At 38.8% G+C, this 22303-nt stretch overlaps 1 protein-coding gene across 10 annotated transcripts in view; it reads left to right on the forward strand.

Moving 5' to 3' along the window:
* The window catches only part of NEK6 (NIMA related kinase 6), a 115913-nt gene that overhangs the window by 14494 nt on the left and 79116 nt on the right, over window positions 1-22303 (forward strand). For 5 of the 10 annotated variants that reach the window (XM_038374141.2, XM_038374140.2, XM_038374144.2 and 2 more), the window contains exon 2: window positions 16411-16482. The exons of 4 other annotated variants lie outside the window; for them this stretch is intronic. The gene's annotated coding sequence lies outside the window, so the exon portion shown is untranslated. Of the gene's footprint in view, window positions 1-11939; window positions 12029-16410; window positions 16483-22303 lie in introns of those variants that run through there. One more of the 10 variants, XM_043499011.1, reaches the window with a different exon arrangement.

The raw sequence follows: 22303 nt of genomic DNA on the forward strand, positions 1-22303 counted from the left end.
TGGGCTCTATGTACTCTCTCCCCATGCTGTGCTATCACATTTGAGATCAGCAAAGGTGCTCAAACTGGAACCTCCTCAATATAAAATTGAGGAAGATGGTGGCAGAGTATTCTCTGTGAGGTCCCCTTGACTTTAGAACTCACTTCTCCTTTTCCTGTCTTGGTCTGAAATTGTCTGAATCTGTTGACTCATGGCTCTGAGTTTCAGAAACCACATGGCTATGTAAAAATTTTCCCCACCCTTTCCCAGTTAGTCACTTCTTTCCTGAAGTATCAGATACCCTACTTTTTTAATTTTTTTAAAGGAATGTAATTCTGGCCATAATATATCTTTTTGAACTTAACTTTGTAGATCAGTGAGTTGAATTCTTTTAGTAAATACTGTATTGTGTTGGACTGGGAATTGGTTTGCATATGAGGCTGTATTGAGTGGATACCTAATAAAATGTGTTTTGTTTAATAAAAAAAAAAAAGGGGGGGGGCGTGAACTATTAGATGATATATCCGTAAGATTATAAGCTCATTTTCTTAGCTGCTGCATATGAAGTCTAGCAGGGAGTTAGGATTTCAGTTTCCAGCTAAGAGTTATGGTTTTAGTGAAGTTTTTCATGATAAGTTTCTTTGTGGGAAAGGATTTTTATAATATCTGTTTTTCAGATTTACCACAACACAATATACCATACTGTAAAGCTATAGCTTGTAAAGTTATTAACTCAGTCATTTGATTTGTACCTCACAGTTATCAAGACCCAGCCATAGGCTGCAGTGATTAATTGTGTGATGATGTATTGGCCATATGTATAGTCTCTAGTATTGTACTTGAACCATTAACAGACGAATTGCTCTTCTGTTTTTTTAAAATAACTGAATTGAACTTCTCGCTATTTGAGAGAGGCAATTAAAAAAAGCACACTAAAAATGGAATATTTTGCTATGGCTCTCCACATACATTCTTTGCTTCACTTTTTTCTGTTTTATAAATAAAATTCCTCACTTATTTACATCCTTCATTGCTCTATCTTGAGCACATCATATCCATTAATTAATTGATCCTTGCAATACCTCTGTAAGGTAAGGCAGTAGTAGTATCCCCATTTTACAGATGGGGAACTGAGGCACAGATAGAATAAGTCCTGGTTTACATCTGAAAATTAGATTGACCTAGCTACATTGCTCAGGTGCTGTGAAAAATTTTGCACCCTGTGTGATGTGGTTAGGTCAACCTAACCACAGCTGTATAGACACAGCTAGGAAAATGGAAAAATTCTTCTGGTGGTAAAGGTGGGACTATATTCCAGATCTCTTTACTCCTCTATCCAGTACATTACCCCCAGGACCATTCTGACTCACAGATTGACTTTGGTTTACATACATGTATTGTGAGATGTATCACAGCTTAGAAAATGTTATTCACGCTTCATGTTGCTGTAAGCACTAGAATTACAAACAAACAAACCAAAAAACAAAACCTTGAATGAGTACTTAATGGTATGCATGGCTTTTGGAGAGAGTCAGCAGAATGGGTGAGTCTGTTTTCCAAAGCTGGTGAAAGGCAGCTTTGTCTGCATTCAGCATTTGAACCTACAATACTGTAGAGTCTGTGTCACAATTAGGGAACATTTGCTGAAAGCAGGAAGTCTCAAGAGCTCCAGTGAGTATTATGGACATATCAAGCATGCAGAAGTAGCTGAACTATGTGGTAAGATTGGTTCTATAGGAAGGAACATAGAATAATGCCTTACTACATCAGATCAGTGGTCCACCAAAACAGATTTCTGTTATGAAGAGGTGTCTAAGTATGAATTTCACTTCAGTATTGTAAGGACCAATGATGAGGTTGGAAGATGAGTGATATAAAGGTTGATTTTAGTCCTCCTGAAGATTTGAACAACTGCATGTAGGACTCGTTTAATTTTTTATGCTTGATACTATAAACTTAGGATTTTAATCATTGAAATTTAAAATCAAATAATCTTAACTTGCACAAAAGATGGGATGAGGGTCTCTGATATCATATAGAAAGAAAGACTAGGTGGAGTTAAAGTAGCACTGACTAATGGAATTGTGAAGTAAGAGGATAAATAGATGAAACCTCCATTTTCATAGGGTCCAGTTTCTGAAATGCCAGCGTATCTGAGTTTTGTATGCCCCTTGGCAATCCTTGTGCTCTAGAGTGTAGAAAAGGCTAGGCCTGGATAGTTATCTTTATGATACCTCTTCCTTTTCATGCTTGTGGACCACATGTTTGTCACTGGGGTGGCTTTCTTTCTGTTTTGACTGACAAATTATCTGTTAGTGCAAGAAGAAAAATCAATGCGGAATAGAATGTTTTCTCACTGGTAGTTTGAGCTTCAGCAAATCTTGAATAAATGTGGCAATATTTTATGCAGCACTCTAATCAACTATAAATATTCTGACTTCACTACTAAACATTTTTTATTTATCCTAATATCTCATTCTTTTGTCTGTGTGTTCCTCCTTTCTCATGCATTACTGTTACTTTCTTGAAAATGGTTATAAGGCTGCTGGCTGTATTGTGACAACTTTTTCAATTTGCGGGAATTTGCACTACCAGAACATTCTGCTCTTTTTATAAAAACCTTGCTCACCTAGCCCATGTCACTTCTAAACATCTATAAATCACTGCAGTAATCTACATATTTATTTTGTGATTCTGTCTAGTGGTTAGAGCAGGGCATGGAGTCAGGACAGATCTGTTCTGTTCCCAGCTCTGACTCTCTCTGTGACCTTGGGAAAGGTCACTTAATAGTTCTGTGCCTTACTTACCGCTGGGTGTTTAATAAGCCTACCACACAGAAACATTAGAAAGTATATCTGTAAAACACTTTCAGATCCTTGAATGCATAGTGTTCTACATACAAAGGTTTGCTGTTGTTTATTAAGGTAACTCCCTTGAGGGAATAACCCAAGAATCTCATTGGATGTCCAGACTTGAACCAAGCAAGATATCTGATGCAGTGTAATGGTTTCCCATAAGCATAAAAAGGTTCAGTTTCATCCTTCCTAGCAGAAGAATCTAGCTGGCTACATTGTTCAGTCTGTTCTATCAGTTACTGCTATTAGTCAAAAATAAATTAATAAATATAACAAAAATTATTCGGAAAGAATTTCTCAAAAAGGTAATGCAAAACAGTGTCAGGCTCACATTTGCTTTTGCACAATTATATCCACTATTAAATTAATTTCATTGCAGGAAATTAAATAGGCAAAATAGTAAAACGGCCTCCAGGTGAAATCATTTTAACACAAAGCTGGAGTTGCATCTACAAATAAGGTACCTGTGTATGGCTTTTTGATCCATCAACTTTGTTAGAATTTCAGATGAAAATGTAGGAGTAAAATCAATAAACTTAGAAAATCTGAGAGAGAGTGTCTAATAATCACAGACCATTCATTGGCTAGATAATGACCATTAAACATTTGGTGACTAAATTAGTTGTTTATATCAGTTTTATTTTAAATTGGTTTGATTTGTTTCCCAGCTGTCACTACTCCTTAATTTTATCTTTGTCATTTTAGCACTTGATTTTTGCCTGGTACTTAGGCTTTGTCTGAACCTGATTTTAAGTTGGGTTCATGTTTGTGACCTGTTACTGGGTCAGTTTTCCCATTCATTCCTATGGTAGCTGGAATACTTTTTCATTAGGGCTAATGGGCATGGATGCTTTAAAACCTTCATGTTTTGGGGAAAAGAATACAACTTGTCAGTGGTAGAATCTGTCTCTGTATAAAATTCTGATAAGTGGTGTTGCTTTACTCAGGCATTCCACAGTTGTTAGCACGATTTGCATTGAGTACAGATAGTTTTAAAATAAGGTAAATATTTAGGGCCTCTTTTGAAACAAACTGGCTGTTGCATTTATGTAAATGTGTAATAGCATGCAGCTGCCTGAAAATGGTGATGGATTGGTCCATGGTGTAATTTCTTGGGTCTGTTCAGGAGCATTATTGACAGAGATTGATAATGTCAAGAAGGTTATTGGAAAATTAACTTTCACTCAGCTGTCAGGGGAGAAGGTAGCTCAGTTTCTGAGGTAATATTGCCATAGAGGAAGTTGCTGCAGAGAAGTGGCTGAAAGTGCATCACCTTGGAGGTATGAGACCTGCAGCGTTTGTAAGAGAAAGGACAGACGGCAGTGGGAATTTATAGCTATTGCCCTGGTGAGTAAAACCTCCTTTTTCTGGATCTCTAAAATACTAAATATGAACCCCATGGTACATAAAGTAGCAGTGATCTGAGATCGGTGCTGTGTCTAGGCACAAATATCTTGGCAGTCAAAGGAGGTTGGGAAGGAAATGCAGGGGATAGACAGGGTATCAAATCCTTCCCCCCCTCCCCCCCAAAATCAGCTTAAGGGCATTACCAACTGACTCCTCAGATAGTACTTAGCTTTGTGCTACTGTATTGAGAACATTTGTATTAGAATAATACAAAATTGTTGCATGTAGGGCAGAATATAACAGACAAACAGTATATTGTGTTGTGCATGCACATTTATTTATAATTTTCTTTTAAGGTTGATTCTCAGTTTCTTTGCAGAACATTATGTGCAGACCTTTCTGTAGAAGAATTGGACTTGATTTAAAAAAAGACAGTCTTGTGAATCCTGAAGGAATTTGGGCATTTAGCCCAGGAAGGGGAGAGTCCCCTTCTCTGCAAGAACTTAAAGTTAACCCTAGTCATCAGCAGAAGAAGTAATAAAAGCTGCTGTGCAGACTGCAGAAGGATCACCTCATAGTCTCACTCTGAAAAGTATCGGTGTGACCCTTATTCTTCGAGAATAACTTGTCCATATGGGCAAGGAATTGTATTTACTTTAAGGCAACTTTATTGTTCAAAGTGAAACACAACTGTTAATATTGTTAATTAAAAACTGGTGCTGTCAGTTCCAGATGTGATGGGATGGTTTTGCAGAATATATAGGAAAATTATTAACAATGATTTTATTCAGGAGATAGAACACATTTATAAATTAGTACTCTTCTTGACATATATTCTCAGGAAAAAAAGTCTCTTATTTATTTATTTAATTTAAGGAGAAAAAAGTTTAATCTTTTTATACAGGCAAAAGTTCTGCTTCCGTTTGGCTATTAGTTGCAGGATCCAGATGCTGTGAAAGCTATCCTTGCAATGTTAGCATCTGGCTGCTTTGCAAGTTTTGCATACACTTTTATGAGGTGGTTTTGAAGTTGCCTTTGGATTTGAATCACGTGATTCTTCAGAGTGTCTGACTTGCATAATTCTCAACATCATTTCCTCTTACTTTTGATTATGAGAAATGTAAATACTTCAAGCTGTTCTGGCTTATTTGAAGTTAAGTGCAAGTATGTTTTCTATTCCTGCCCTTAGTCTTTGGCAGATTGCCTCTGCAGCAGGACAGGTATACTGGCTCCTGGTTTCTCATCCCGTAGAATATTCATGTTATGGGGCCACAAACTGAGTCCATGGGCATAGTGATTAGATCAGGGAACTAAGAGTCAGGACGGACTTCTGGGCTGTCTGCCGCTCTATGACATTGACTCACAGCCGGAGCTGTGGTACCTCTTGGTGCCTAAACACATCTGAGAAAGGACAACAGTACTTCAGAGGTGTGCTGTGAAGATAGCTTGATATTTGTAAAGGGCTCTGAAATGGTTCAATTAAAAGGGGCTACACCCGGGCAAAACGGTAGTGTTTATTATCACTAGACTTTTTTTAGGAAGATGTCTTAGGGTTTAGTATTAATACTATTGTATTTATTTAGCATTTAGTGAGATCAGCTGAGACATTTCATCTTAACAGTTCCTAGATTAAAGTTTTAAGAGAGCAGGGGTAGAAATTGATGGAAGGTCCTGCTGTACACTGGAGCTGACTTCTTCTCTTGTTGAGTCTCTAGAGTCTATGTTTGACCCAGGGAATGGTGTATAAGGCCCATCTGTTTACTAAGGCTTTTGCTTGAGAGTGCTAATTATATTTGGTTTATAGAAGTGGGCTGGGTAAATAGTTAGGCATCTTAGTTGTGCTCTTTATGGTGGCAAACTGTAATTCCGGGGATTGGTTTAGACACTGCACCTTTCATGGCATTACATGGCTAATACTGATTTCAGTATTGTTTTAATGATATTAATGTGTCTAGCAGCCTATGCAGCAAGGTCATGTTATATAAATAACATATTTACAGCCTATATTCTTCTGTTAATCAGGAATGCACAAATTCTGAGAATGGTAACAGAAATGTTTTTATATAACTTTGGCTTCAGGCTTGAAAGCTTTATTCTTTGTAAATTAAAAGGTAAGCATGTTGTTGCATGCTTGATAACCAGGACAGTAAAATTCCAGATAGTTTTAATATGGACGTATATTAGTTACAGTAGTAGCATGGGGTGTCTGCTGATGATGTTTCAAAGAATGTGAACATTTGTGTAGTGACAGGTTTCAGAGTAGCAGCCGTGTTAGTCTGTATTCGCAAAAAGAAAAGGAGTACTTGTGGCACCTTAGAGACTAACAAATTTATTTGAGCATAAGTTTTCGTGAGCTACAGCTCACTTCATCGGATGCATTTGTATAGTGGATATCTATATGGAGTTCAAGGTTGCACAGAAAAGCACTTGAAAGGCCCTATGTCTCAATTTATCTGTAATATATAGGTCCTTTAATTTAAAAAAGATATCTATCTAATGTCTTAAATATACATATACCCATTTGTGTGTGTGTGTGTGTGTCTGAGAACAGAAATAAGAGGTAAAAATAGTATAGTTAGCCTGATGTGAAGGCACATTGACCTCTTGTCACATTGATTATGCAGTCATAACTATAATCACCAGGTTTCAGAGTAGCAGCCGTGTTAGTCTGTATTCGCAAAAAGAAAAGGAGTACTTGTGGCACCTTAGAGACTAACACATTTATCTGAGAATAAGCTTTCGTGAGCTACAGCTCATTTCATCGGATGCCGATGAAGTGAGCTGTAGCTCACGAAAGCTTATGCTCAAATAAATGTGTTAGTCTCTAAGGTGCCACAAGTACTCATTTTCTTTTTATAAATCACCAAGTGCTCTTGGCACCGATCCTAGGATTCTTTAATGGGAGCCATGTGAAACAATCTTTTAATGAATGGTGTGAGCTACATTTAAAACCATATTCAGGAGACTTTCTTTAAAAACAATGATATCTTACTTCAGTTGGGCCCAAGTTCTAAGGAATTCATTTTGTAAGTGATTTGCATTTTAAAAAAAAAAAGCATAAACACTTCCAAATCAAAACCTTCCTCCAAATCTATATTGCAAATGGCAGTGGAGTAGGTGATCTACAAGCAAATGGGGTTTTAGAAGTCTTCTAGGGAAAAATAAGGGGAGCAAAAGGAAAGCGGTACAAGACAAAATACAGATCACTCTGCCTGAGAAATAGCCTAAATTAGCTTGAGTTAAACCTTTCACATGTGGTGAAGAAGGGTGGGTGAGTGGGGGTGTGTGTGTGAGAGAGAAAGGAGAATAATAAGGACTTCAAAAATGTCGGGGATATTTATTAGTAGAAACAATAGGCCTATTAATAAACAGAAATTAATAAGGATTCAAATATGGCAGAGATATTAAACACCTTTTATTTAAAGGTAGATTTTTTTTTTCTTTTTCTGAAGAAAAGTAGTTTGAGCAGTTTGGGAGCCACTTCCTTGGGACTCCTTAAGGGTCTATGCTAGTTCATGCCATGCTGGTTTGTGGCTTTAGTTTTAGTTTATAAAAAACATTGTAAATATAATTTATAGTGAGTGAATACTGCAGATGGAAAATGTGGACATGTACAAATTGGGTGGTTTGGATGATATGCATTTTAAGGGAATGAGCCAACAAGCTTTTCCAACTACTGACAACTCTTCTTGAAAAGTCATAGTGGGCTGGTTTGGTATTAGAAGAGTGAAGAAAAGTAAATTGTATGACCAGTCTTCAAGAGAAAATGATCTATGGCTGAAGCAATTGTAAGCAATTGTGATAATAAAGATCTGTATATTAGATTGTTGGGAGAGGTATAGGAGTGTATTGAAAGAATCAGTGCTGAGACCCACTTTGAACAAATGAAAGCTAATATATATGGGAAAATAATCTGTAGCATACATGTTCAATGGAAGGAAAAACCTGCATGCTGAAAAGAGTGATAATGGACTGTGAAATAGACATGAGTGATGATGTGATGGATAAAGTCAAAGTAGGATTGGGTTCCATATTCCAAAGCATTCTGCCATGGAGGTGAGTGCCAATAGCTCCTCCCTTTCTGACTCCGGTATGACTGCATCTAAAAATAGCATTTGGCTGTGGGCATCTGATTGTCAAAAGATATGAAGATTTAAAGATAAGCAACAGAAAATAAGGAGATTGGAGAAAGACTTATTTCTGACTTGTAAAAAGTGGCCTTTACATTGTCCCTGGCTGCTTACACAACACTTAAATAGAGAATGAGACTTGTGGGCCAATGTTAATGACCATTACAATACTGTCACCCAACAAAGTAAATTTAAAAAACCCTAATCTCAAAATCACTCCCCCAGGCGGATGGCTCGGAGAAGTGATGGACCTTAAACTGTGACTATGAACTGGACAGCAGGGTCTTGGGCTCTGTTGGGCCAGTAAGAGGAAAAAATTCCAAAGGTAGGGGCTGTCCACTGACTATGTCCCAGCTCTAGGCCCCGTATGTTTAAATCTAAGGACTTTCAGTAGTGTTTGCAAGCTGACTCCCTCTGATGTGGCGGCACGTATTGTAAGGAAAGAGATGGCTCCTGAGGTTGGAAAGATTAAAATGTACAAAGCATTAAGAAAGCTAAATATACATAGCTTGATGGACATAAGTTTACAAATATTTGAATGACGTCATGGGATGCTTGCCTTTAATTGTTTGTATCATTTTCTTAATTGGTAAAATGAAGACTACGATAGTTATGTAACTGCTGCACAGGAGAGTGCTGAGGTCTGGTTAGTTAAGTTTGTAAAGTGTTTGGATCTGAAGCACTTTTATTATTATTACTTTTAAAATGTGGTACTTGATGGTCTTTCCATAGTTTAAACAGGGTGATAAATAATGGAGAAAACTGACAAACCATGCTATTTTTTAGAAATAAGTTGGGTTTCTTGGGGAGTTCTTCCAGCTACTACGATGTAGAATATTCGGTAGTATTTCTGTTGAAAGATTAATCTCAGTGACTAATGTAAACCTTGAGCAGTGGGTGAAGAAGGATTTGAAACAAAGTGGGAAGTTTGCTGCAGATATTTAAATATTGGCAAGTAGCATTAGTTCTATTGACATCTGTAGCGAATGGCTCTGAATAGCTCTAAGGGCAGCGCTTTAACGTGGCTTGTGTGGTCACGGCAGAGTGCTGGGAGAGAGCTCTCCCAGTGCTCTTAAAAACCCGCACCTCCACGAGGGGTGTAGCAGCCAGGGCTGGTGCGTTGTCTACACTGGCGCTTTACAGCACTAAAACTTGCTGTGCTCAGGGGGGGTGTTTTTTCACACCCCTGTGCGAGAGAGTTGCAGCACTATAAATTGCCAGTGTAGACAAGCCCTAAGTTTTGTTGACTTACTGTCACAGAGTCATAGATATTAAGGGACCATTATGATCATCTAGTCTGACCTCCTGCACAATGCAGGCCACAGAATCTCACCCACCCACTCCTACAATAAACCTCTCACCCATGTCTGAGCTATTGAAGTCCTCAAATCGTGGTTTAAAGACTTCAAGGTGCGGAGAATCCTCCAGCAAGTGACCCATGCCCCATGCTGCAGAGGAAGGTGAAAAACCCCCAGGGCCTCTTCCAATTTGCCCTGGAGGAAAATTCCTTCCCGACCCCAAATATGGCGATCAGCTGAACCCTGAGCATGTCATTTTGCTCCTAAGTATGGAACAGTGAATTACAGTGGTCGTCACCATTTGTTTAATGAATATCAGTTGTTGACATGACATAATATGAAAAAAGCTCTTGGGTTTTCAGTTCTTTAACTAAAGTGTTCTCAGTTAATGAATTTTGATATCTTGAAGGAAACAATGCTCAGCACTCTAGCTGTTGCAACTAGTAAAGACTACACAGAGTCTTAACAAAATCTCATCTGCACCTGCTTTCAGGATAAATTATTCTAACACTCATAAAATGGGATGTGTGTGACTAAAATACTAAAAAGATTTCAGTTCTTTGCTTCCAGTTAAGGTCTGCCAGCTTTTCCATTATAAAGCATCTCTTCTCTTTTTTTTTAGGGGTTTATAACTTGCATGTGAAATTTTTGCTGAGGGCTGAAACTTGGCTTCTGTATTTGAGCCTGGCAGCAGATATTTACATATTATTTTTCAGATATAAGAAAAATAAAGAAATATTTTTTTCATTTAAATATTTCACCTTGCCATGTACATATGTAACTCTCATTAGAGGTAGTTACCCATTTAGGTGATACTCCACTTGGAACAGTAAAGACTTTTTAAAAAAAAAAAAAATCTTGACTAAGATATCTTTCTGCACTTGTATAAATCTAAAGAAAGACTGAATTAAAAAAATTGCAGTGGATTAATAACTTTTGGGATTTAAAAATATGGTCAAAAAATTTTGAAAAGAAACTCTTGCTTTCAGTCAGGAACTGTTTCATAAGACATTTTACTACCAAACAATTACATGTTTTAAAGACTGAATGAATGCCTTGTTGCTCTGGAGCAAAAGGATTCTCCGCACCTTGAAGTCTTTAAACCACGATTTGAGGACTTCAATAGCTCAGAAAGCTGAAGCCCCACTGCATGAGGCTGAATCCCTGAGCCCCAAGCCCTGCCACCTGGAGCTGAAGCCCAAGGAACTTAGCTTCCTGTGCCCCCTTGTGGCCTGGGGCCCCAGGCAGTTGCCCTGCTTTTTACCCCCTAACGCTGGTCCTGGCTTTTATATGTAGAAAAACAGTTGTTAATGCACAAGGGGGTGTGTGGAGTTTTTATAGGATTTAGGGGGAATGGGGAGGTGGGGAGGCTCAGAAAGGAAAAGGTTGAGAACACCTGGACTGGAACCATTGTGGTCTATTGGGTGAGTTCATCTGCTTTTCAGCCTTGTCACCATATGTATTTGCATTGACTGTAATGAGTGATGCCTTTTTTTGTTACTTATTGGCTCCACAATGCACACTTTAAAAACTTTTTAAACTTGAGAGATTGAGACAGTTGAATTTTGCTATTCTAGTTCTTTAGAGCTTGTGCCTTTGGGGAACAATAAAACTGAATTAGACAATATATTAGCTGTAAGTTTTAGGAACTGTATCCATGAACTAAGATCACCATGACACAAGATCAACAGGCATATTATACGGAGACCTCAATAGCCTTTACACAGTCTTCATACTGATTAATAATGTATCTCCCTGGGTTTTGCAGGTGTACATTATTCATGTTGAGTTATATTTTGGAGAATACTGTACAACTTCCTCTGACATTGTTTTAGGTTGGGTTATTGCTATGCCAGGAAAGCCCCATAGTATAGATGCAGCCTACACCAATAGAAGGGGTTTTTCTGTTGGTGTAGGAACACCACCTGCCTGAACAATGTTAGCTATGTCAATGGAACCACTCTTCCGTTAACATTGTTGGGTCTACACTGGGGGTTATGTTGGCATAGCTCTGTCACGGGTGTAGTTTTTCACAACTCTGGACAATGTAACCATGCCAACATAATCTTCAAGTGCAGACCAAGCCCTAGATTTTGAAACTCTCAATTGATATGTGTGAGCTTCAGGTTTGACAGTTTTTACCTTGAATTCCTGTCACTTTTTTTAGCTGTTAGTAAGACAGAATGCATAGTCCCTGCTCTGAAGAGCTTATATTCTTTTTAATAAGTTTCTCTTCACTGTGGTATAAAAGCCACCTTTACGTATGTGGTCTGATTTTAGTCTCTTTAAGCAAAATGTTTGCTAAATTGTATTTTCTTACTCATTTCTTGCAGAATTCTCTCCTATCTAATGCATTTCAGTGGCATGTCTCAAGTTTTCTCCTTCAACGTCCCTATTAATAGTTCTTTAGTTTTGGCAGGTGTGTATTAAATGTTAACACTCTTTTTTTGGATGTTAAACTGCTATTTACTTATGGTAATTTCTAGTCATTTTAAGGTGACTGTCGGAGAGAGAGACGAACTGAGGAAAAATTTGTCAGGGATTTACAGTAAATACTCTCTGCTGTTGGAAATGCTGTCAGAAGTTTGTTTAGGTTCAACTGAATTTTTGTCATGTGCCAGACAGAATCAGTCTGTTATAACGAACTGGTCGTGTACTTCCACCAACAAAAAGGGAGGGTGAGAAACCAAAGCCTGCTCAGGATTTCCTATCTCCTCGTAATACGGGGGGCGGGGGGGGGAGTATGCTGTTTAACCTAGCCTGTAATTAGGTTCTACATGGAAGCATATATTACTGTGCTTGCATTGCCAAAGCACTTCAGTATGATAGATGAGATTTAAAGGTCGATCTGACTAAATTGCAATGAGAATACTAACGACAGAGATATTTCTGTTGTGAAATATTCCTACCAGACATCATGGCTGTGGCATAAATGCTGTAAGATAATGGACAATAAAAGTCACTCAAAAATTACACTCTCCTAGGATTGGACTGCCTTTTCCACCGCACGTACACTGAACCAGGGAGATAATGTAATCATAAGCCTAGATCATCATTTAAAAATATAGGTAATCTCATATAGCATCTTGACAGATTTATTTTATGAGTAAGCCAGAGAGAGAACATTATTGGGCAGCAGAGAGGAAGAAAGTATTATCATTGTGGTAGTGGTTACTTTGTAAAATAGTTTGCATCACTTCATTCTTTCAGGGAGCCTACTGTAAATGACACAGCACTCACTAGAGATTGGGGAACCCTGGCTCCTGTGTGTAAAATGTTTGATTTGTACATCAGTCATTGACCGAAGAGCCTGCTCATCAAGCTACGTAATATTAGAGCTTTTATTCACAACTAAGTGTTGGATCCCTCTGTGTATGCCACAGGGTGACTGGCAGGGGCTTGATAGGGCACCCACTTGAATGTGGACAAATCATGCACAGGTATCTAGAAAAGTGTGTGTGACAGGTTGCTCCCCCACTCTGGGGTGCCACCTGATGTACTGCAATCCAACTGAGCCTGCCTGTTCCACCAGCCTGGGCTCCCTCACCCTGTCCTGCTGTGCCAGGCCCTCAAGCCTCCTCTAGCACACACACAGGTAGGGACACGCCCAGCTGCAGAAAGACACAGTCACTGAAATCAGCTTTGCATGACAAGAATCAGCTAGGGGATTGCCCTGTACTCAAATGCACACCACCTCTGGAGTGCAAACCCAAAATTATATTGTCTTGCTCTGCACAGAAATCTGTACAGTGTAAGCTCATGAAAATCGCTCCCTCCCTCAATGTGGAGGAAGATATGCACAGCTTCTTGTCCCCCAGTTATGAATTGCACAAACTGGTTTCAAGAAAACAAAACAAGTTTGTTAACTAGAAAGTATAGATTGTAAGTGATGATAAAGGAAAGCAAACATATCAAAGCAGATTACTGAGCAAATAAAGCAAACATGCAAACTAAACTTAATACACTAAAGAAACTGGCTACAAGTAATTTCTCACCCTAAATGTTGTTTTAAGCAGGTTACAGAGATTCTTAAAGACAAACCGCTCTTGCTTGCAGCTGAGAACTCCAGATATTCCTTTCACAGGCCAGACACCTTCTAGCCTGAGTCCAGTCCTTTCTTCCCCGGATCAGTCTTAGGTGTTTTCAGCAGTCAACTTGGGCAGGGATTCAACGAAGAACGGACCAAGATTAACTCACTTCCCTGCCTTAAATAGAATTTACATATGGCGGGAATCCTTTGTTTTCCAGTTTGGTCCCCAGCCCCATTAGTGGAAAAATACTAGTAGGCCAAGATGGGGTCCAATACCAGGTGACATGATCACATGACCCTGCAGTGTCAAAGTAGCATCCCAGGAAGCTTCTCAGGAAGTTGGGAGATTAGCAACTTCAAAGTCCTATTGTTCTCCCTAATGGCCCATTGACTAACCAGCCAGACTGACTGCATTCTGTCTGGTGGACGTTTCCCAGGTGCAAACACTTTTGTAATTGATACATAGTCCATATTCCTAACTTCAGATACAGAAATGATACATACATACAAATAGGATAATCAGATTCAGTAAATCATAACCTTTCCAGTGATGCCCCACATGGCCCATCTTGCATAGAACACATCTTAGTTATTCTGTATTCATATCATAACAATATCTTGATTGCTTATTTTGTTACACTAGCTATTTTCATCCAAATATAGTTCTTTCCCCCATTCGGCCCCCCAGGAATTGAGGGTGGGGAAGAAACATAGAGGAATATAGTAAACTGGAGAAAAAGTACATATGTGGGTGTATAGTCTATACACACTATTAATATATTTTGCATTGCTGTACCACCTTCTATTTGTTGATCTCAAACCATATGGCAGATGCAAAAGGCCACTTGGCATGTCTGTAAGGCAGGGCACTACTACCCTCATTTTACAGATGGGAATACTGAGCCTCATAATGGCCTTGTGGAAGTCACTTTAGATTCTGGGCTTCATATTTCCCATCATCTCCAGTATAAGATGTTGTAACAGTGCAAAGCTCTACTATTTGTTTGTAGCAATTCTAAGGAAAGCAGTAATCTATTTGGCTCATTTCGTCTTTATAGGAGCAACTACCTCAATGGCCCTAATGGATTAACAAAAGGCTTGTTATGCAGGGCCAGATGAGAACAATTTATTTCTGTGGGACAGCGGGGCACTACTACTCTGTGTAGTGTAATCCTTTCTTTTGTCTCCTACCTATTAGATCAGCTAACAATAGTTCATCTGTGGACATTTGGGTTTGCTGACACTCAGTAGCGTTGCGGGCAGCAAAAAGGACTGAATGCCAGTCATAAGGAAAGCAGCTGGGTATGCCTGGTAATAAGATGGAGGTGTGCTGGCTCAGGAAACAGGCATGTGCTAGGCGCAATTACTGCTGCTTCACTGTCTGTTAGGGAGGTTTTCGGCACTAGTCATACTGCGTATTCATCTGGGAGAGGATAATTTGGCCTCTAGTTGAGTTTTAGGCAACCAAAGACACATGCTAATACCTGATTAAGCTGGCTGCAGCTGTTGCCAAGGCTGGTTTGGAGAGGAGCTGCACCTTGGGGATTAGGTGCCTAAGAATCTGAATGCTGATGAGGTTCTGTTCCTTAATGTACGTCTTATAACTAATGATCTTGGGCTCCAGTACCAAGCACCCTGGGCTCTTCCGCCCTATGAAAGGCACCCGTCAGATACCTGCAGGGGATTTTGGAAGCTTTGTTTTGGCTAAGTGGAATATTTGAGTCAAAGGAGAAGAGCAAGAGGCAGATTTGTTTGGGAGATATAGTCCTGTGGAGGAGTTCCCATGAGAATGTGAGCTTGTTGTACACTTGTGGGCCCCTTCAGGTGAAGGGGTTCGTTTAACTTTATATGAGGAGAGGTGGTGAATTGGGATCTCGATTGACAGGTTGCTTTGGCTTGGGCAGATGGTAGTGGAGCTGACTGAAGACAAAGTTTCGGGAATAGTGTGACTGCACACGATATTAGTCAGGGCAGAATTTGGTTCTAGATCTGTGCACTTCTAGCTATAAAAACTTTGGATTTGTGTGGTTACAGTTCTTTATGATCTTATGCTGATGATTTTTAATTACGTTATTGATTTTAGTTTGTTCATTTCACAGGTGTTAGCAAAGATGCAGCTGAGGTAGCAGATAAGTTCATTTATTTCCAATCTAAGTCAAAGCCTGTTTTACTTATTTGTGCTTGTGTACCTTGTTTCTGGCTTTGCAAAAATTCCATTTTGCTTGTGAATAGTGCTACAATATATAAATGAATATATTGTAGTAGTAATAACTGTTCTTCAGAATGATGACAGTGTGTGCTACGATGTTTAGAGTCTAGGACGGCAGTTATTTTCATAATTGCTTGATAGGGGAATTTCCTTTTTGGGTGAGTGTTTGGAGTGTGCTTTGGCATGCATTTTCCTTTCATGTCATGCCACTTCTTCAAATACAGGAGCAAATATTAGACAAACCTATTCTAGTATGTGGGCTGAGAGAGGACCAGATTCCACATCATTTGAGGTTTGGGTGGATCGCTGTATTTGGGATGTATTCCTAAAGTGTTGTTGACATATATGTGCGTGCACATGTCAAAAGACAGCGAGTTGGAAGTTTGATATCCTATACATTTTCAGAGTGCTGTCTTCCTAGCCTTTGAGTTTATAACTTCAGATCTTTTGGTGGAAGGAAGGCAGCATTCTGCTGAGTTAATTGTTCTTTTCTGAAAATGTTTGTTTTAAAGTTGGGTTCAGCTCTAATTAATCATGTTTTATTTCCTTCTTTTGTTTCCAGTAAACTGTTTTCCCTACTGGTTTGGGTACAGGCAAACAATCCTGCGCCAGTAACTCCACTGCAGATATTTAGGTAAGCAGCATATTCAGTCATACAAGACCTGCCAGTTTTTGTGTGGTTGTATGATGTCCTGATGACTGTCCTTTTTACGAAACTAAGTGCTTAACTGAGACAGTGTTGCTTCATTTATTTATAATGTGCAGCTAAGTGCCAGCATTTTAATAACTGAAGCATGTCACTGGCTTCTTTGTTCATACGAGTTCTCCTCTTTATTTTCAGTAAAAGAAGTTTGTTCCTTGATTTTGTAGATTTGGTGGGGATGCAGAGATAGTGTCCCACTTACCAGCCTGTATCCATTCTTGTGACATACTGAAGATTGCATATAAACAGCACAGCCAGTTTTGCTAATGTTGCTTAATCGTAATTTGCAAATTTTCTTCTTGTGTGCAAAAGAGGCTAGGTGGTTCTCAAACTTTTGTACTGGTGACCCCTTTCACATAGCAAGCCTGTGAGTGTGAACCCCCCTTATAAATTAAAAACACTTTTTTATATATTTAACACCATTATAAATGCTGGAGGCAAAGCAGGGTTTAGGGTGGGAGGCTGACAGCTCGCAACCCCCTATGTAATAACCTCACAACCCCCCTGAGAGGTCCTGACCCCCAGTTTGAGAACCCCTGGGCTAGGTTATACTGCTTTCATGAAATCTTACATGCCATAAACCTGTGGAACTTGCTGCTACAAGATATTGCTAAGACAAATTATTGTGAATTTCAAAACTGAGTAGACATTTATGCAAATTGGACAAGCACCTGTGATTACACTAGTCTCGGACAAAATTATAAACGCCAGTTATGTTTCAGGCCATATGGGACCACTGGTTGAGGTAAAGAAGAAGCTTCCCTTTGTGGCATAGTATTATACAATTAGTTTAACACAGGGTTACTTTCTTTCCTCTGACACTTCTTGCATTGGCCACAGACTGAGGCACTGGCATGGATGGGTCATATGGTCTATTCTGGCATGGCAGGAGGAGGAATACTTGACGGAACTGGCCATCTATTCTTTTCCTGTATGATCATACTTGTGTTTCTGAACCCTTCAAAAGAAGCATCCCTATCATTTTTCACTTATAAGTAAAGTGCCAGCACTAACTAAAGACATTTTATGCTTTAATGTTGTATGAAACTGACCAAAATTGGTATGCGGTATTGCTGGGTTCATTAGATTGGTTGGTCATCAGCATCATTCAGAACTTGCGTGGTCACTTTGAATTTACCCCAAATACTGCAAGACTCGTAGCATGCCGTTAATAATTTTTACCCAGAATTCTCCAAGTGCCATGCTTGAAAAAGCAGTGATGAAAGTTTTCCTCCCTACATTTCACTTTCTAGAAGCTGAGAAGATTAATATTCACTCTACAGTCACTCTGTGCTGCCTATAGGGAATGGAACCCCAACTATGACAACTCATACCTCACAGTAAAAAGGAACCATATGTCCAAACAGGAATTTTGGAATAATTAATAAATTATATTTATTAGAATAAATAATTGTCCAGAAGCAAAAATATTTATTTAAAATTTGATTAAAAAATAGATTGTGAGCCTGATTTCAACAACTGGCTAACACTGACTACAAAGGATCCCATGAATGACATGCATACTTTTGGAGAATGACTTTGCCTCTACATATATTGATTTTTGTGGCACATGACCTACTTGGATCTTGTGCATTTGAAATATGTAAAGTGAGCATTTGTAATAGCCTCAAACAGAAATTCAGCATTGGTTACTTTTTGTAACTTACTCTTCTCACAGGTGATAGTGATAACTTCCCTTTTTCATCCAGTTTGGGGAATGTGTGGCACATCTCTGTGCTATTTTAAAAGTATATCTGTTTACACTTCCCCAGCTGCAAGGCCCAAACAAGAACAGTGTGAGCTTCCTAAGTACCTTGGAAGTAACAATAAGAGAGACCCCATCTCTTGAGTAATGAAAGTGCAGGGCTAGGACAAAGCAGAGTTGAACACTGCCAGTGGGTAAGGAGAGCTCATTCCAAGACTTCTTGACTTGTTTCCTACTGTTGTCTTTGGTTGTTAAACAGATGAAGAATTCTTCAAATATTCTTCTGGAATTATGTTTTTATTACCAAATGGGAAAAGGAAGTGAGAAGGAGTCTGATTAAATGTTTTTGAGTTCTGGTCTTTTATTAACGTTCTTTACTGTTGGTTTTGTGTACCTTTTGTATTTTGCTTAACCAGGACTTGACTAGATTTTTTTCTGTCTGATTTCTTTGATGCTGTATTGTGCCAATGATTATGTATTAAAAGTTGACTAGAAAGCATTAGGTAAAATGAGTTTGTTCATCTCTCTCCAGTTGTCAGTGGAATCACATCTTCAAACTTGCCATCACAGTGCAATAATTTTTTTTGCAGTCTTATTGTGTGTCTCAAGAGAGGTCTCAACGTCTGAATAGGCCATGGAGATGACATTTTCCTCTTATCCCTGGATATAGTTCCTGCAAGTTAGAATTGAGGCACACTCTTGGAATTTACAAATCTTGAGGAAGCTTAAATTGCTGTTGCAAAGCTGTGGACAGATAAACAGAAAATTTTTAATTTTCAGGTCTGTTAATCTAGTGTACATTTCTTTTGTGGTTCAGTTAGAAACTGCTGTACAGCTATGAATACAGGAGCTAGAGCTGGAACAGTTTTCTGGGTTATTTATCTTTGCAGGGATTAATTTAAAAAAAACTCATTTTGGCAGGAGCACATTTGCTATGGAAATGTAAAATATACCTTTAAGTTTTTACATTTTGGATGTCAGTGACTTAAGTATCCCTTTTAAGAAAGCTACATAAAATACATGATTGAAGATGGAGTGCATGCGCCGTAAAATCAACATAATGATTCCTTCAGATTGAGGTTTGCTATATTTCAGAATGCTGTGTATCTACTGTGTGGGAATGTGGGCTATATTTTTTATGTATTGTGGAAAAAGCATCAGAGTATGTCTACACTGCAGTTGAAGGTGTGATTTGCAGCTCCGGTAGGCACACTTGCACTTGCTTTAATCTGGCTAGCATGCTAAAAATAGCAATGAAGACGAGGCAGCACGAGCTTCAGCATGGGCTAGCCACGTGACTATGTACCCAGGGGATCAGGTAGGCATGTATGTCTGGCATTGAAACCCTTGCCACTGTATCTTTACTGTGATTTTTATAGTGTTGGTGAAGTGAGCTGTAGCTCACGAAAGCTTATGCTCTAATAAATTTGTTAGTCTCTAAGGTGCCACAAGTACTCCTTTTCTTTTTGCGAATACAGACTAACACGGCTGCTACTCTGAAACCTGTGATTTTTAGTGTGCCAGTTAAATTAAAGCTAGTGAGAGTATGCCTATCTGAGCTGAGATCATTCAACGGCAGTGTAGATTTACCTTCCATCCGACAAGTGTTTCCTTATTGTTAACAAACTGGGTAGCAATACTGGATCCAAGATCTAGCAGAATTCTGTTACCCAGTGATGGTCTTGGATTTCTTGTAACTTAATTACCTTTCTTTGACCAATTTCTTTGGGTACAGATGGTGCCAAAATCCTCTTGATTGTTTACTTCCAACCTCAGTGGAACTTTACCTTTTAAAATTCCAAATCTTAAAAATAGATAAGTCATTAAAGTATTACACTGTCTTGATTAGCAGTGATGTACTGACACCTTTGTGACTCTGGCGGTATAAAATGGTTAAAATCAGCTGAAGATTCTTACAGTGCAGCCTGCATTTATTTCCTGTTTAGTATAGGAAGAGTGCTGCTTGCAGACAACAACATGTCCCTGCTTGCAGCATCCCATCCTGATTTGTACAGCCAAAATATAAGGTGCAAGACTGTAATATCCCATGGACTTGAGCAATTCTGAAAAGAACAGTTAAGACCGAGAGGCACAATTTTGAAGTGCTCCCTTACATTCAATCCTGGAAAATCATTATCCTAGTGATGTTTAAGGTTTTGTGGTAGTTACCTCTTAGGAGTTGGTGGGATAGTCTGCCCCATATTGTGAATGTAACATAGCCCGAATAGTTCCAGGTTTAAATAACAAAGGTTTACAAATATATTAATTATGTAAACAAAGAAGTTAGAATGACTGAAGTATCAATTGGTAATTCAGTCTTCAATATACTCATTAGTTACAAATTAGCCTTTACACATGTAGCTTTCTTTAATCCATAAATTTCACTTTACAGAGATTGGGCAGGGAAACTTGAGCCCAGAATGTGAGCTTTTCAAACAATCTTCTCTGCTTGTTTGTTAGAAAAGTATAAGCATCTGAAAATAGGGTTTTGGATGGGAGATTGTAAACAGTTTTGCAGTTTTTAGCTATAGTAGGCATTTCCAGTGTCCTCTACTGCGTTGTATTCATGTTTAAAAGTGAAACTGGAATACTGGCTTTAGTTAGCTTTTTGCAGATTTTTATTTAAAGTATCATAAAACTTAAAAAATATGCAGCAGTTTATTGTAGAATTACAGTTCTCTACATACAATTCAGGAGCCTTTGCTGACATTAAAAAGTGCTTGTCCATTGTTATCAGCAATCTGAAGGCCCTCTATCGGTCGGTCCTCTTGCTGAGGATAAACTTACCAGTCTACCTATAGTGTGAGTGTGTGCCAATAAGAGCCTGGAATAGCAGAACTGCCAGTTTCAAGCAGGACACTCTGTCCCTTAGGTGTCAGCGGGGATCAGAGCTGGTGTCATGTGAGCTGAGCCATATCTCTTTTCAAAACTGATTTTATTCTTACTCCTTTATTTGCTTGCAGCTACAGTACTTTAAGCAAACACTGGCCAAACCCTAATACTCTTCCTAATAAACTCTTCTACATGCTTGTGGTAGCTATGCTATTCTGAGCTGTTAATTACTTTCCCATCGTCTAATCTCTCCTTGTAAGTGAACATACCTTGTGTTTCCTACAGAGTTATGGTTCTCTTAGAAATGCCTGAGTTTCATGTGATCTGCTGACTGGCTTGGCTTCTCAGATTTACAAATAACTGGATAACTTTTTGGACTTTATTCTGTCCCTAAGGCAGGCTGTGGTAGACGTGATGTAAGATCAATGTTAGATTATAGATATGAATCAATGTTTGAGTATAGCAGCTGGGACCTGATATTTTAATGCATTCCAGTATCTTCAATTTTTAAGTGTGAAACTTAATTCTCTTGGGTGGTAAGAAGCAAAAAGGGAATCTGTCAGTAAACAAAAAGGTTTCAGAGAAGCAGCCGTGTTAGTCTGTATTCGCAAAAAGAAAAGGAGTACTTGTGGCACCTTAGAGACTAACAAATTTATTAGAGCATAAGCTTTCGTGAGCTACAGCTCACTTCATCGGATGCATTTGGTGGAAAAAACAGAGGAGAGATTTATATGCACACACAGAGAACATGAAACAATGGGTTTATCATACACACTGTAAGGAGAGTGATCACTTAAGATGAGCCATCACCAGCAGCGGGGGGGGGGGGAAAGGAGGAAAACCTTTCATGGTGACAAGCAAGGTAGGCTAATTCCAGCAGTTAACAAGAATATCAGAGGAACAGTGGGGGGTGGGGTGGGAGGGAGAAATACCATGGGGAAATAGTTTTACTTTGTGTAATGACTCATCCATTCCCAGTCTCTATTCAAGCCTAAGTTAATTGTATCCAGTTTGCAAATTAATTCCAATTCAGCAGTCTCTCGTTGGAGTCTGTTTTTGAAGCTTTTTTGTTGAAGTATGGCCACTCTTAGGTCTGTGATCGAGTGACCAGAGAGATTGAAGTGTTCTCCAACTGGTTTTTGAATGTTATAATTCTTGACGTCTGATTTGTGTCCATTCATTCTTTTACGTAGAGACTGTCCAGTTTGGCCAATG

Source organism: Dermochelys coriacea, chromosome 16 (genome assembly GCF_009764565.3).
Source record: "Dermochelys coriacea isolate rDerCor1 chromosome 16, rDerCor1.pri.v4, whole genome shotgun sequence".
Taxonomy (NCBI): domain Eukaryota; kingdom Metazoa; phylum Chordata; order Testudines; family Dermochelyidae; genus Dermochelys; species Dermochelys coriacea.